The sequence below is a fragment of the Numida meleagris genome, chromosome 2 (genome assembly GCF_002078875.1).
Source record: "Numida meleagris isolate 19003 breed g44 Domestic line chromosome 2, NumMel1.0, whole genome shotgun sequence".
Classification (NCBI taxonomy): domain Eukaryota; kingdom Metazoa; phylum Chordata; class Aves; order Galliformes; family Numididae; genus Numida; species Numida meleagris.
This window is the reverse complement of record NC_034410.1, coordinates 140724521-140737630: the sequence shown is the minus strand read 5'-3', so window position 1 is coordinate 140737630 and position 13110 is coordinate 140724521. Positions and strand designations below refer to the sequence as shown.

The window sequence follows — 13110 nt, the reverse complement described above, 5'->3', positions numbered from 1 at the left end:
TTTCTGAATATAAAACTAAGTAAAACTGGAGCTGAGCATTCCATGCCTAGCAAATAGACCTTGCAGTATGCTGGAATCATGAATGCCAATTTCTTCATTAATTCACTAACTAAAGAAGAATAGATATTAAAAAGCAACAGGAGGCAAAAATAGTAACAGCTTTTTTTATTTGTAGCCATATGCCCACCTTCCTGATCACCACTTCACACATCATCACTTAGATAAATATGGAAAAAAGGTAAAGCTCTGCTCTGGGAATCGGGGACAGTGATGGGCAGAGACCAAAGCCACCTCTGAGAAATGCCTCTGGGCTTTCATTCCAAATAGTCCTCTTCTGCCTAATGGCTCATAGTTAGCTATGCTAGTGACATTCACCTTGAACATCCAGAGGTGATTCAGGCATGGTAAAACTGAAATCTTTCCTGCAGTGCGACAGCATGGCTTTCTGCTGGCTTCAGAAGCGGCAGTGCAGCCTGTGCTGCCGCGATCTTATTTCAAGGCCTCCTGTTGCTACATAACACAAAAGAGAATTCTGTGATTTCTTCCCTTGAGCAGTTCCTTGCTTTTTCTATGTTTATTCAGTAAGTTTGAGAGATGAAGGAAACTTTGGATGGGTTCTCATGGAATGTGCACGTTACCAAAATCTCTTGATGGCTGAATACAGCATGTAAAGGTATATTAATACACCATTCTTCCACTCAGGATTTTATTTGGTAATTTTAATGATGCAATTTTTGCAATTACATTTATTCATACCTACACATCAAAATATGGCATCACCCCCTGCTTTCCTTGTACAAGCAGTTCTAGCAATAACTTAGATAAAACAAACATGCTCCACAAAAAGTTTGCATTTTATCATCTTTTTGGATTTGTGTCGTCAATCTGTGCCAGGAGGTGGTGCCACAGAGCAGGAAACAGTTCAGGTATGGTCTGGCATGCACGTGTTGCAAGATTAAGGGGTAAATGCATGTTTTTGCCTTTCTCCATTATCTATTAATGATCATAGCTGAAGCCTGACACAATTCAAATATATCAGGACGGAAAGCAAATGCCTGTTTGTCCTTTGATTTGTATTCTTTTCGCACCAATTTTGCATTTTTATATGAATGTTTTATCATAGAAGGATTCTCAGCTTTGTTCTACACAAGAAAATCTCCCTAACTCTACATTATAAATTGACAATAAAGTCATTAAAGATGTGACATGATCCATCACTTTTTCTCTTTTCCTTGCAACAGCCTTATTTACAGTTCTTGCTTTATTCTGAAATGAGTAAGTTTTCAAATCATCTGAAACAGGTTGAGGACCACTATGATCACTCTCTTACAACTGATCTCCTAAACAGTTTCTGTTGTTGTCTTTCCCTATTTACCTGGCTCAAGACTGCTTAGAAAAGGGCTGGGCTGCACAAAGCAGGAGGAATTGTATACATCAAACTACGTAGGAGATATTTAATTTCCGTAGTGCTCAATAATTGTGTGAGACATTTGCAACACAGAATGGACATTCCTTTAATTATTATTTCTGCAGAGATCCTGCATGTAACCATGCACTGAGACAGACTACTTGGTACGTGTCCAAAGAATTCCTTCCTGAAAGATATGCTTCTCCTTTCAAGTCACACAAGAACCACTATTTTGAATAATTTTAGGTGGGGTGTACTTTACAGGTTCAACTGTCACTAAGGCAAGTGGACGTTAACCTGTTCCTGAACCTACATATGTGGCTTTAAGCACTTCTCTTGTTTAATGTTTTGAAGTCATACACTTTCAAATGAGTTTGTTTTCAAACTAGTTTCCCCACTTCTTGTTTTCAGTATCTTGACTATGAACTTGTTTTAACCTTGTTGCTTTCTTCATTCTGTTGCGTGGCAACCTGTTGACTCTACTTCAAATCCCTTTTCCTCTCTCCTCTGTTCTCCTGACACCTCTTCCTTTGGGTCAAGCTTACTCAGGGTTATTTATGCCTTTTCTAGGTCTTCTGCCACCTACACTTTGCCTTGCATTTCAGGACATGCTTTCTGTTCATGACCACTCATTTCATTTGAGCTTCATCCTCTGCCTGGAGTCTGTACCTCACCTGTTAAGCTCTCCTAATTGTTGTGTATTGCTGTTGGGTTGTGAGGCCTTTACTGATAAGCCCAGGCCTGCTCAGCTCTGCAGGTTTTCTGTGAAATGCCTTAAAACTGATCCTTGCCAATGTAAAAAGTGCCTTTACTCCTAGGGACAAGGTACGCTTCCATCTCAGGCTAACTCTGAAATCTGATAGAAAGATTGCTTTCTCCCTTTCAGTAGATTGTCTGGAAGTTGTCTGGCAGAGAACTAGTTTACTTGGCCCTAAACCATATCACACACCACACTGTCAATTTAAGAATGTAGACAAATATATCACAGTGTTCAAGAACACTTCCTTATATTGTTGGATTTAGTAACAAGCCTGAAAAGCACAGTAGGAACTCACAACTTTAAAAATCTCTTATCTTTAATCAGCCTTAAACTGTTGCTGAAGTCTTTTCAAGATCTCCTGCACGGCAGCTTTATGGGCCAAGGCTTTCTGCTGGACTTTGCTTCCTCTAATAATACAAATGTCATCAGTTATCATCTCAGAGCCAGCTGTTGGTTTTATCATGTAACACCACAGGCCTTACCCTTTTTGTGGTGCATATCCAGTACAACATGCCCCGCTTGGCATACACTGGCGTCTGACAGAGCATGCTGACAAGATTGGGTGGGTTCACCGTCTCTGATAAAGTTTACTAACTGTATTAATGCTAACGTCTACAGCAGCTTTAAGCCAACTCAGATTTGATTACCCTTTGCTGTCGTACTACCATATTTTTGTTGACATGACAGCTCCTTTTCTACTGAAACTGGCAAGTCAAATGGATCCAGATTTTTCAATAAATTCATGTTGCCCAATTTCTCACTTAAACTTGCTCTGTAAATGCCCTTTGCTTTGAAAAAAGAATGTATTTATAGACAAAGGCCCTTCCTGCCTCATTTTGACACTGAGAATATTCTAGTGTCGTGCTCCCTGGTGTCCCACAGTGGATAATAATTCTGCATGCCAACTACTATAAATGACAAGATAGAACATGTCTTGTTCCCTGGGCTTTTTATGTTTGACAGGCTGCACTTCCCCTTTGGCTTTTAACTGTGAACATCAGGCCTCAGCCACATGTCTCCAATAAAATTTTGGTTTTTATGCTGACTGATTGTCAGTCTAACTGGGATCAGGCTGGTTTGGATGCTTATATACCAGTGTTTGTAACAGAGACTATTAGAGTATGTTATAATCACGCCACAGATCTTTCCCTGTTCTCTAGAAATCTCCCTACCTTTGCAACTACTCTGTGGGATTCTTTGGTTTTCCCTCTTAGAGTATTTGGTTTCTGGGATATAAAAGTTATTTACATTATACTGTTTTGTTCCACATGGAGATGCTTCATTCATCTCTCAATAGATCAGACCCTGTATCATAAACAGTTAGATATATTAGTGCAGTACTCTACCCAGGATAATGATTCTTGCTACGCACTATACTGCACCAATGTTCCCACACTCTTTATGGCCGTACATGAGTGCCTGGAATCTCCTTCCTGCCTTTCACAGTACCATCATTATTGTGCACACTGGACCATCCTCAGTCAATTTGTTTGTCTTGTGTGTCCCATTGCTTTACTTTGATGCTTGTGTTCTTGTTCTGCACAATGACTGTCTTTGTTTTGATGCCTTCCTCACAGATGCCTATTGTACTTATTATTAGCTGGCATATTTTTGGGGTTAAATCTTCTCCGGTCTGCTAGAATCTTAAGTTTCACTAACAAAACCATATCTACTTTAATATCTTTACTCTTCAAAACAGGCATCTACATTTCTTTTGCTAGTTGGATTCATTCCATATAAAACAATATCTCCCAACGGCTTTGCTCCATCTGTATCCACAGTGCTTATCAGATACTCTTATCTACTATGCCAGTAGCTAGGACGTTATTCCTGCCTTACTTATTTCTTGCCATTTTTCTTTGAAGCTTTACATGTCTTTTCTTTCTTCTATTTTCTGTGATAAAGGCAAGTATTCTTGCATGCTCTCCATCATTATTATCATGCTTGAGAGGAGTTCTGGTCTGGAAATTGATGAATCCTGCTAATCCAGGTCCTTTTGTGGTACCCGTTTGCTATACTATTAGATGCTGCTGTGCTGCATTAAATGTAATTGCCTTATAATGTGCAATTACCTTTCACAACACAAATTTTGTAGTGGAATTAAATGTCTCCTGTAATCTGCCAGTGACTGTGGGTGATGTGGTGGTGCCAGGCCTTCCTGGTGCCTGGCATGCTATTTCTTGAGGTAAGGGATAAGGGACTCAGTGCGTAGTGCCTGCCATTCCAGCATAAAGGACTTAATGAAGAAAGGTGTAAGCCATGAACACATGCTAAAAAACATATGACTTTCTTTAGTAGAGTATTATTCTTTACCAGGGGAACTTTTGACACATCTATATAATTCCTCACACATTGGACCACTGATTCTGGATGTCTGTAAATGACTGCAAATATTAACTCTACCAAATTTTCCTTTCAGATGCTCTGCTTGGCTCCATCTTGCATCAATGAAAGCTCCTTGGGCACCAAGTGTTTCTGAAAATCAGATTTTATTTTGGTGCCTGTCAGTGGATTATATGTGCTTGGCTCTTAGCACCATTTCATCTGCTCAGTGATGTATGGAGCAGTCCTATGGGGCAGATGGGCTGTCAGGTTCCATTTCTGCTGTGGCAGTTTATAATTAAGTGCATTTTCATGCAGATCATTTTTCTTTGGGCACAATCTGTTTCAGGCATAATCACTCCTCAGAAATCAAATGCTCCCAAACCCATGTAGCAATTAGAGTGACTGGTCATCTGGCACTTCATAGAGTTCAGAAAGACAGAGGGCAACTTCATATGAATTCCCCACTTATGCAAATGGAACATGCAGAGTTTTCGTCCTTTATATTTCTTAAATACTGAGATGCAAAATGGTGAAAATGCAGTCATCGACTGTCAGCAATTTGAAAACCAAATTGTGTGTTTCAACGGGCATAATACAAAAGAGGAGATGGAGAAGGCAGTTTTGAGTTCAACTTCATGTTTCTTTGAAAACTGCAGGGCAAGGGTAGTGTTGGCTGGTCAGAATCATGGCTGTGACACAAGTGAAAGCAGTAAATGGGTAGGAGTGCACAAATAAAGATTATGAAGAATTAATGCCACCATTAGGAAGCATATGCTTGTGGAACTAGTAGCAGGAGGGAAAGTTCAGAGGTAGCAATATGAAAAACAAGTAAATGTGATGAAAACTGCCTTTTTGTGCTGAGTGAAGTGAGTGATGATGCGATAGAGGATAGATCTTGTATCCGACTGCATTGGAAAGTAGATTTTGCAAAGATGTAAAGGCAGAAGAAAGTCTTGCACCACAAAAAAAGGAGAAAAGATTTAGAAAAGATATTTTCATTGCACCTTCCACTTGTAAGTTCTGATAGAAGGGATATATCTTGATAGATCTTGGAGGCAGAACATAAATAGTAAATGCTTGAACAGAACCATGCATACTGTGAGAATTACCTGAGCTCGTAACTGGAGATAGAGGCAAACTGCCAGAGGTAACTTTACAAATTTCTTCAGTACATTAAGCATTCCAGAGCCTGGTAGGAGCATGAGGAGATGGAAACATCTTGCAGTTCAAAAGGGTGTAAGTGGCACATGTGGTATCACGTTACCCAGAAAGGTTTTGGGGTCACATCTGGGCTTGGCATCTCACTGTGCTATGGACAGGAAGAAGAGCCTTTTGCAAGCTACTTAGTTTTCAGTGCAAAGGAAGACAGGAAAGATCCAGTGTCCCAGATGAGAGTTAAGTAGGACACCAGTACATTGAGTGACTTCATCCTTTGCCTGCTCTGTACACTTTTAGTTAGAGTGACAGTGCCCTAATTACAGCCCCTCTTTCCAGCTGCCACAGCTGCAGTGAGGCAGGTGCTGGTTATGCAAAGTCTCCCCAGGGGTCACAAAAGTAGGTTTGGTGTAACAGAAATGCAGCAAAGTGGGTACCAGACAACACCAAGCATCTAAAAGTTATGTTGGATATTTGCATTCATAATATGGGTTTCCTCCACCATCAGGACAAGGAAACTCCAAAAGGCAAGCTGTCAAATTGCTTCTCTTGATAATTAATGAAGAAAATGTGTTGACTTGTTCACATCAATTTCCTGCTGTACAGGTGAGATAAAGTCCCAGGTCTCTCCAAGATCCCAAAAATTTTCTTTCAGAGAGCAGAATTACATGGGATTCTATTCTAGAATCAGACACTGATATTTAACAGTAGAAATAAAATTAGTTTTACTCTGGAGTGGATCTCTGCTCTTCAGAATAAAAATGCCCAATACTTCACCTTCTTGTCTGCACAAACAACAATCCCAGCAGTACACAGTCTTCTCTTCATTTCCATCTATCGCATGGATGCCTGTGCATTAAGGCTCTGTGATTGATAAGGCACACATGAACAACACTGTTATTTTTTAAACAGGACAGAGTTTGCTCTTGGGCTTTCTGCCAATGCATCTGACTAGGGTGATTTAAACAAGTGGACAGATTTACAGCCACCAGTTGACCACTTGTCTTTCCTTTCAGCCTGGTGATGAATTGCTTGAACATGAATGTATGGAGCTATGGATATATCATACCAGTATATCTTACATCCTGGCTCACTTTTAGCTCCTCAAAATCTCTCTTCTTTTTTTCTGGAAATAACTACATACGTGTTTAGAACAAAAAACAACAACTCCTCCCCCAGACTAAACTATTAAAAAATATCTGGTAATTTTGGAATGATATACAAGAGTCAAAGGAAGAGTTATTCCTGTTTGTATGGTGACTAGATGTTTGGGAAAAAAAATTCTAGTATTATAGTTTGTGAAAGGAAAGGAAGGATTTTGCATCAGATTTCATACCCAGTCACCCTTCTAGATTACAAAGTAAATTTTCCTTTACAGTCATTATTAATTTACTGAAATTTAGAGTAGACCATCTGGAATTTCTTTTTGGTAGAAGTTTGATCTTTATCCTCATTTATATTTCCAAATTTTATTTCAAAATTCTCCCAATTAAAGTGTGTTTAACTAGGTCTTGCCTATGGCAAATCATTAAAGCAAGTCCTTAATCCAGTGCAAGGAGCATCTCTACCAGGAAATGTGAGTGTAGTAGCAATGTGTAGCTAGATGAGCAGACATCTAGCTAGACCAGGTTGCAATATTCACTCTGACATTACAGGTGCCTACAGGTGCCCAGCCACCTCAAGTCTTCCATATTCCACTTTGGCTGGGTGCAGATTCAGTGGATGATGAGGATTTTTCATCATCTGGTTGTGCGGGCACTTCTGTCTGATATGCTCACATCACCACAGTCAGATCTTCCCTTTTAATGCAGATAAAGCCCCCTGTGGTACCCTGATACAAAGAGAGAGCAGTTAAAAACAAGCAGACTGCCACTGGGAATCTGTTCTTTCCTTTTAAGTTTAATTTTAATAAAATACTTGTTAATTCAGGGCTGACATGACAGAATTGCCCCAAGATAAAGGGCAAAACTATAAAGTAAATTGTTCTCAAGCAGCCTCCTCAGCTGAAACTCTCTTGTCTGAGCAGAGATAATTTTCATGCAGTATAGTATTTTCCAGATCATGAAAAAATTGATTCAGTTCAGATTCACATTAAATATGAGAGAAGTAAGTCCTATTGCTAGTTATCTGGGAGAAGAGGCCAACCCCCACCTCACCACAACTTGCTTTCAGGGAGCTGCAGAGAGCGATAAGGTCTCCCTTGAGCCTCCTCTTCTCCAGACTGAACAATCCCAGTTCCCTCAGCCACTCCCCATAGGACTGTGCTCCAGACCCTTCACAGCTTCAGTGCCCTTCTCTGGACGCACTTCAGGGCCTCAATGCCTTTGTTGTAGTGAGGGGCTCAAATCTGAACACAGTACTCAAGATGTGGCCTCACCAGGGCTGAGCAGAGAGAGATGATCACCCGATTCTTCTTTTGTATTGAACTTGATGATCCCCATGGGTCCCCTCCTACTTGGGATATACTACAACTGTGTTGGCTCTGAAAAGGCTGAGAGCTTCCCTTTGGGGTAAGAGGACTAGTCTTCATGGATTTGCCTGGGAAGTGAGCTTTCTTGGGCTTTGGATCTGAGGATGTCAGAGCTAAAGGGACGTGCTGGAGAGCAGGGTCTGAATTCAAAGCCTCCTTGGCAATGGGCAAAGAAGTAGGAGGAAAAAAGGGGCTTAAATTCAGAGGAGCACACGTGTCAGGGGTATTCGTTGTAGAAAAAGACAGGGCAAACAATTACTCAGGTCATAGAATCACCAAGGTTGGAAAAGACCTACAAGATCATGCAGTCCAACCGTCCACCTATCACCAATAGTTCTCACTAAACCAGGTCATTCTAGTGAGAACACATAACAATACTCAGCTAAAATTAGATCCAGATTTGACTTAAAAGTTCAAAATATGGAGGATAAAATGTGTAATAAGAAAAAATGTTTTTTTTTTCTTTTGCTGTAGCAGAAAAGAAAAAAAAATCATTTGCCTACACCAGGAAAATATTGCTAGTGCTTTTTTTTCTTTGCTCTGTTCAGAGAAGCAAATTTACCACTTGAGATATAGTTTATACCAGTTATTAGTTAACCCGTCAGTACGAGGAAGGATTAGGCTGAACAAGACCAAAACTTCCATTCCAGAAGAGCTATATGTATACACGAGTCTAGTTATTCTAGTTAAAATAAATATTTAAAGGAAAGAGCTGCCAGCACAGCCAGCCTAGCTCACTAACAGATCTGTTGCAAGATGAAGTGGAATTTCCCTTCTCATACCAGATCAGTTAAGTTTTTTCTTTTTTTCCCTTCTTTTTTTTTAAATTTTCCTCTCTGAAATTCCATTAATTCACCAGATAAGAGTTGTGTGAGAACCACTGCCTTCCAAGGGGATTAGGTAACAGGGTTGGAAGAATGGAATGGATTGCTGAAGAGTCTTGACAGAAGTCAAGTCTTCTCCCCATACCTTTTTCCCAGTCTCTAGCCTGCCTGTCTTTTTCCTGGTACCAAATTGCATTAAAAAAAATTAAATCCTTAATTCAAGTACACATACTTTAGCAAGGTGGGGGTTGGCCTCTTTTCCCAGCTGACTAGTGATAGGACAAGAGGGGTTGAATGGCCTTAAGTTGCACCAGGGGAGGTTCAGGTTGAATATCAGGAAAAAATTATTGTCGGAAAGAGTGGTGAGGCATTGGAACAGGCTGCCCAGAGAGGTGGTGCAGTCATCATCCCTGCAGGATTTCAAGAACTGTGTAGATGTGGCACTGAGAGACATGGTGTAGTGGGCATGGTGGTGATGGGCTGGCAGTTGGACTTGTTGATCTTAGTGGTCTTTTCCACCCTTAATCATTCTATGATGCTGTGATTCTGTGATTCTTTGAAAGTTTAATTAGCCCTAACCCTGGCTACATATCTGACTTTCTCCACAACCTGATGTGGTAACTAGTCATGCAGGGCAGGACAGGAAAATGGAATGAATAGGCAATTTCTACCCCAAAATACAACAGAGAACAAGTAACTGCATTTGAGGGTGATTCACTGAATGAACTGATCTGCCAGCAGGAGATAAAATGGGAGTGGAGGCGAGCAAACAGTCCCAGCGCCTGCACACAGCCTTTGGCTCTGTATCTACCTCTGACAGGGACCTGCAGACTTTTATAGACTGGCGATGTTTTCACAGTTTGTCATGACAGTTAAGAGCACTCAAACCGAGAGCAAGAATTACAGATGTACACATGCTTCACCCTCACTGATCTTGTTGCAACAGCACTGCTGAGGAAAGTAGATAGGGGACTCCATTCTGCTGCCACAGGATGTGAATAAATGTCATTGATTTCAATGGGTACTGCTGCTGCTCTGTTTGGCTCTTGGTAGCTGGATCTCTGCAGTAATAGCAGGGCTAATCTTGCTGCCAATTTTCTCCCTGTATTTGTTGTTTTACGCTCTGCTTTTATTGAACTAATCACTGGCTATTAGGCAGAAACTTTCCCTCCAGCCTGTTATTCCATTATTGTTCGTTACGAGGGTTTTTGCACTTCATCTGACACATTCAGCGCCAACTTCTGCCAGAGGTGAGGCTCAGAACCCCAGGCACCTCAGGGGTTCAGGAGCTTAGAGCTGCAGAACGGGAAACACTGCAAAAGCAAATGGCAAGAGCAACACTGCATGCACACTCAGCTGCTTTAAATACTCCTGCACTTGCCCTCATTGCTGCAGCTCAGAGGGGATCCACACGCTCCTCTGTGACTCCACAGCCTCAGTTTTCCAGCCATTTCCACTTCAGAGCACTGCATTCCCAGCTCTGTTTTCACAGAGACAAGCCTGTGCTAATCAGTTTTAGCAGGTTCATCATTTGATTGACTTCAAAGCTGTAGCTCAGTTGCTGTACCTCTTAACAGATAAGAAAGGCCAGCTAGACAAGGGTTGTTTTGCTTGCCTTTAGTTTGTAACTGTCCTTTGTGGTTAGGTCAGAGTTGAAAGTTGATCTGCTTCATGTAACATTTGTCAGATTTCTTTCAGTCACTGTTGGATTCATTTCTCACATCCTTGTCCAGAAAATGTATTTTCATCACTTGTAAAAAAGCCTCTCCTTGCCTGGTGTCACATGTCCATGTTGAACGAGCATTGCCTTTACTTTTTGTGTGTCTAAGGTTAAGCAACAGCACTGATCTGCCAGGGAATTTACTCTTTCCAAAGGGTACAAAAAAGCAAAGTCCTGTACAAAAAGTACAATCTCCGTAGTTAAAAACAATCTCCATAGTTAAAAACTCATGTGCAATAGGCTCTTTCCATGGCAACATCTTGCAGATGGCTGAGTTTCAACAGATACCTGAGCTGACACATTTATTATTCTGCACTGGAAGAACAGAATGTGAGATGATCTTATATGCAAACGTAAGCAATATTCTGAGCAACACAGAAGTGGAAAGCTTCAACAACTATCTTTTTTTGTCTATCATGAGGTCTAAGGTTTGGGATTTCTATCAGCTATGAATTTTTCATGGCAAGTAATTTATTCTATGACTATTTTCCTCCCTTCCTATTTGTGAAATAATTACAAGTATCTTTTGTTCATTCATTATCCAAACATGAGTTACATACCTTTCCCATTCATATTTGGTGTACAAGTCATTCTAGACATAACTTTTCAGTGTGTACAGTCTGAGATTTCTGATCATTATTGCAGAGATCGCTCTGAGAGGGGGATGCTCTCTTTGATGCCTTGATGCCTCTTGATTGAATGTCTGTTTACATAACCTGGCCAGCTGGAGCTGTGGAATGAGAGAAATGGTACTTAACTGTCTTTAACCAAAGCACTCTGTCCACACTGGCACGCCTTCTCCAGCAACTGAACTTTAACTCATCCCAGCATGGGTTCAAGCATCATAGGTTTGCCTCCCAGCATTGTTCCTTCTCATTCTTTGAAGCCCTGTAAGTGAGGGTTGCTCTTCCTGTTCATGGATCGCTTTATTTCTTGGGGTTTTCAAAGAGAATCTATCAGCTTAAACTAAAAGATTTTGCAAATAATAGGTGAAACAAACAAAACTCAGAAAATTATGAAATCCATAATATTATTTGTAAAGCAAGAGATCTGCCTAGCATGGAGTAATGCTATTTACACACGCACCGTGCTGAAAGGGAAAGGTGAGACCAGTAGGTGATTGAAAATTAAGCATTAAAGTGGAAACAAATTCAAATGGAGCTGAGTTACATAGGCGTGAAGAAATGCATCAGCCCTTTTGGGTTTAGTGACTCACATGGGTGGAGCTTCATTTTCTGGGTGACACTGGAGAGGAATTACAGCACTTTTTCCTCCCAGTGTGTTGTGGCATTTTGAGTCCCAAGTGGTCCTGCAAGAGAGAGATCAGACAGAGAAAACATATGTTTTTCTTCTATTTATTTTTGTCCTCTCCCCGCTTCTCCCTTCCCCATCCCTCACACTATCAGCATTCATGCACACCATTTTGGTGAGCTTGTTCTGTGCCAGGCTACTTTGCTTACAGGTTTCTCTATCTTACCAGCCTGGCTTGTGAATGATGCCTAAGACTGGAGTCATACGGCTTCACAGTGACTTCTGCCTTCCCCTCAGCTCCCCTTACCTGCTTCAAAGATTCTCCATGCCAATCCAGTGGATGTTTCCAATCCAGAGCACAGCACAGCACAGGCATTGTGTGAATTGCATATGTCAAACACTGGCGTTGGGAGAGCTACAGCGTCTGCCAGCAGCGTGGGGGCCAGGGGTTATATGACAGGAAACGCCTTGGTGAGGGACCTCTCCTTGTGACAGCCTGCTGCTTTGTGTCTGCTCTTGGGATGAACAGCAAGCCCAGCCCAGACAGGGCCCCTCTGTCCGACCGCTGAACTGCGCTCCTCACTGCTTCCAGTTGCTTTGGCCAGACAAGAAACAGCGGAGCTAATGGACAGAAGGGGTTATTAATTTGCATTTGAATACAGCCCAACACAGTTGCTCAGTGTTACTGCTGGGTAATGGGAAAATTAAGCTAAAAGGGAGTTAGCATATGGAAAAGAAATGTAGCTGATGCTGCAAAAGCAGACTGCAGTCGCGGTGAATTAGTGCCCACAGCTGCTACACAGGATGCCTTGCTGCTCTCGGGGCAGGTAGCACTGCAAAAGTAAACATTGCCTTTTACACACATTATTACACAGTGCAGAGTGGCTGAGAGGAATAAGAAAAAAGTAGGGGAAAAAATGATGATGCTGCAATAGTGATAGCCTAGTGACGGAAAAGCCACAGAGGTGTAGAAGTGCAGCAGGGGAGATCCTGCCGTCCTCAGAAAAAAAAAAAAAAAACAATAAAAACCCACAGAAATGTTTTCTTCCACTTGTGGTGGGCCACCGCCATTTTCCAGGAGTGAGTCTGATTAATCACAGCCGTTCTGCCCGAGTCAGAAGGAGACCAGAGCTACATCTCTGTGTGTGTTGCTGGGTATTATTCTAGCTGAGAGCAATACATGGTTACTGTCTCAGA

At 41.4% G+C, this 13110-nt stretch overlaps 1 long non-coding RNA gene across 1 annotated transcript; it reads right to left on the bottom strand.

Moving 5' to 3' along the window:
• On the bottom strand, window positions 9402-12701 carry LOC110394240. The gene is made up of 3 exons (XR_002435470.1): window positions 12221-12701; window positions 11879-11971; window positions 9402-11392 (listed from the first exon to the last, which is right to left on the bottom strand). It is a non-coding gene; the product is annotated as an uncharacterized LOC110394240 (long non-coding RNA).